Consider the following 3,945-nt stretch of genomic DNA (forward strand, 5'->3'; position numbering starts at 1 on the left):
TCCGGAACGCACAAAGAAGGATGCCCGTCTATTTTCTATGGTACTATTAACCATGGCTTGAGCGACCATCTTGGATACGGGCACATTTTCTTCGGCGCGCTCATGCGACCGTGTTACCTACAGTATTTTACCGCTTGTCAGCCATTTTAGTTCTGGGCATTCTGGCTAGAGCTTTGAAGTTGCTGGCATTTAACCAGCCTGACTTGTGGTCGATCGTGCTCTTTGCTTGCTAGATTCGACAACGATGCTTATATGTCTAGGCAACTCAGTGAAAAGACCAGATGTGGGGTATCCATGGCCCTCCACATATTGTTCATAATTTGCTATGGCCAGTGATGATATGAATCCTATTCCAACGAAAGTTCTTTGTAATTTGTAATGTTTAAGGAGAGCAGAACTGACCTTCTGGATGTTGTTGAAATACAATTCCCCCCGAACAAGATGGCTAATTTATGGTGCAGCACCACACTGAATGGTGACCTGAAGAGTCACTGCTACTGCACAGTAAAGATCTTAAGCTGAGCCATAGTTTTTATTTTGGAACTGTAGGCTTAAATAATTATATTCTCACTCCTGCATATCATATGACAGAGAGGACTGCAGTGAAAATCTATTTGTGTTTACTTGAAGTCTCCCTGGAGCGAAGTCAATGACATCTTGCTCCTAAGCAAGAATCAATTCCAGTTCGAATTTATTGGGATTAATATTTGGGGGTCTTGGCTCTTGCTCTTCGCTCAGATACATCTGATGTGCCAGTTACACTCTATCATAGATCAGGAGACTTTTCTCATTGTCACTAATCCTTAATCACCTCGCATTTAGACAACTGCAACACACTCTACATGGGGTTGCCCTTGAAGACCACTCGAAAACTAAAGCTGATCCCGAATACAGCTGATCCTGAATGCAGCAAACTATTGGGGGACCTTGGTTTGTCTATGTGACACCTTTACTTTGTGAGTTGCACTGGTTACCAGCTGGCTTCCGGGTGCAACACAAGGTGCTGGTTGTTACCTATAAGGCTTTTCATGATGTGGGATATGGTTACCTGCAAGACTGCTTCTGTTTGATTGTTTCCTACCCATCTGGTAAGATCTAGCAGGGGGCCATGCTCTGGGTCCCATCACAAAAGCAACAGTGATGGGCCTTCTCTGAAGCCATCCTTACTGTGAGGATTAGCATCCCCCCTGAATTCCACAGGACCCGACCCTACAGGCCTTTAGGAAAGCCATAAAACCTGCATTCATAACCCTGCTTGTTAAGTATTATACAGCATTTCTTGGGGTGTTATATTTCTGATTGCTGCTGTGGATGTTTTTGCAATAGAACCTTGGCCTTCACTATTGAAATGTACAATTTACGCAAACACAAAGGGTGTCTAAAGATGGAAACAAGGAGTATTTCTGTTCAGGGGGTAGCCATGTCCCTTTCCCAGTTACTCTGTTCCACTTCCATCTCCATTTGCTCTTTTTACTTTCATCCAGTCATCACTCTTTCTCATACTCACTAAGAAATTACTGTTGGGAGAGGGGTTCTCTCTTTGCAGTTTTCCTCTTTAAAGTTCTTTTTTCTTGACATTTATGCAAGCCCTCATTTTCTTCTACACCTCTTGATACTCCACTTTTGTGCACATAGGGTACTTTTTTGTCTCTCTCTACAATTGGAAAATGAGTTTCTGATTAGTAATACTGTCTAGAGCAGTGTTTCTCAACCTTGGCAACTTTAAGGTGTATGGACTTCAACTCCCAGAATTCCCCCAGCCAGCATGGGTTGAAGTCCATACACCTTAAAGTTGCCAAGGTTGAGAAACACTGCTCTAGAGGATAAGCATTTTTCCATAGAACAGGATAACCAACTTTGCCTTTGAGACCACCAGAGGGCCTCAGGACTCTTCCAACCATCTCATGAAGACAGACCACTCCCCCCACCCCCAAACTGATAATTTATGAGCAGGAGAAATGTATGATAGCAAAGTACTTCCTTTCTACAAACCAGTGTTTCAGAGACTAATAAACCATCTTTGGAGAATTTCAGCTAAGGGTCACTTCTACTTTCCCAATAATTTTTTAAACTTCTATGCTGTTCTTTCTAAGTTTTGTTGCTGTTGTTCAGGAAACAGAATACTCTTTATTAAATGAGCGTTCTTTAGTAGAAATGTCCTAGGTATATTAATTTATTCATTGGAGTGGAGCAGTTGTCACCATCCCTGTGAGAACTACATTAAGAGAAGAATTTCTGTTTAACAGCAGCTTAAAATTAGAAACACACTTTAAACCAGAATTTAATTATGTTTTTATGACAATATTCTTCTTTAATCAGATTCTGAAAAACTAAGGAAAAGACTCTGTTCTCTCTTATAAGTACTGTATAAAGTCCCATTCCTGTTAAGCGTAAGAGCAATTACTGGAATGTATCCTGAGTTTGTTTAATGTAGTTGCTATTTTACAGATAAAGATCTACAGATATCATTTTATATATTTTCAGTTACTACTCTATCCTGTTAAAATTCATCATTCTACATTAAAGAAAAAAAATCCCAAAGCTGCATTATTCTCATGTTAAAATTTTGTTAACTTTTGCAGTTTTGCATACAACTTAACCAATATCCACATTTTTGTGCACCAGCAGACTCTAGAAATTGTCTGTGCTTGTTTTAAAGAATCACACCATTTTATCTGAAAAGATAACTGCAACAGCTTTCTCCCACAACCCATTTTGGCAGATCACTTTCTCCTTGTTTACAATCCTCCAGAAGTTGAAGATCAGCAACTGTGTTGATTGTTCAGGGTTCTGAGGAAGAAATTTGCCCTTCAAATTTCAGACAGCTGTAAAGAAACTGAAGACACAGTAGTGGAACTCAGCTGGCCAGTATTTCCTGTTCTCCCCCATGCAACTTTGATCCTGGGAAAATGCTACTCTACTACTTTCAATTTTATCAAGTGAAGAAAAAGAATTGGTAAATGAGATACAATCTAAACTCAGTTTCAGAAATCAGTATATCTTGTATAACAGCCAATTAGGACAGCTGCTGATGCATTACAAAACAAAGAGGACAAGAGAATAAAAGTGTTTTTTTTAAAGAAAAGGCAAAGTGAAATCCAATAAAGGAATAATACAATTTGCATAAAGTGTGCACATCCTACTTCCAGTGTCTCCAGTGCAGCATCCATGGGTATCAATCTCTTCACAGACCTGCCTCTGGGTACTGTTTTGTGACTAGCAATCCCTGTCACCTCACTTGGCAGCCATAGTGCTTGCAACACACTCTCACAATTCCAAATTATCACTAGCCAGAAACTAGGTTGGGAAAACACCGTCCTAATTTACATGCATAAAAACATAATGACTATAATTGAAATAGAAGTGCCCTGTGGGAAATGTATCCTGGTGACCCAAGTGCTTGCTCAAATCTGGATTCAAGTCCTGCTAACTGTGGATGAGCAATTTCAAGACAAATTTGGCTGGTTTCCTTTATTCTTATTCATTTGCCTTCAATCAGATTTGGACTGACTTTCCCTTCAAACAGTGTATTTTAAAATGGAGGATTATGTTGTTCAAAAGTTCTTGAACAGAAAGACAGTCTTCCAGTTCCAGTTCTTGAACAAGAGGACCCATGACTATCTAATAGCCAATCAAAATTACTACAGCTTTGTGACCTTTGCATTTCTTTCCTAATGTACAAAGAACACCAGTTCTGACCAGATTGGAGATCCAGATGTGAACCCTAATTTGAAATTTATTGTAAATGGTGTTTTACATAGGACATGATGGGTGAGCCTGAGCTTGATAGATTAGAGGCTGAAATGTAGTTTTCTGGCCTTGGACTCTCTAGCTTTCATGACGAAATTTCATCAACCATTTTCCAAAGATAAATATTTGCCATAGTTACTTTGATGTTACTCTTTGACTGCTTACAAAGTTCACTACAAATAAAGGTCCTTTCAA

Source organism: Python bivittatus, unplaced genomic scaffold (assembly GCF_059951505.1).
Source record: "Python bivittatus isolate LINGU-HERP-01145 unplaced genomic scaffold, Pbiv_v1 ctg000080_np1212, whole genome shotgun sequence".
Taxonomy (NCBI): domain Eukaryota; kingdom Metazoa; phylum Chordata; class Lepidosauria; order Squamata; family Pythonidae; genus Python; species Python bivittatus.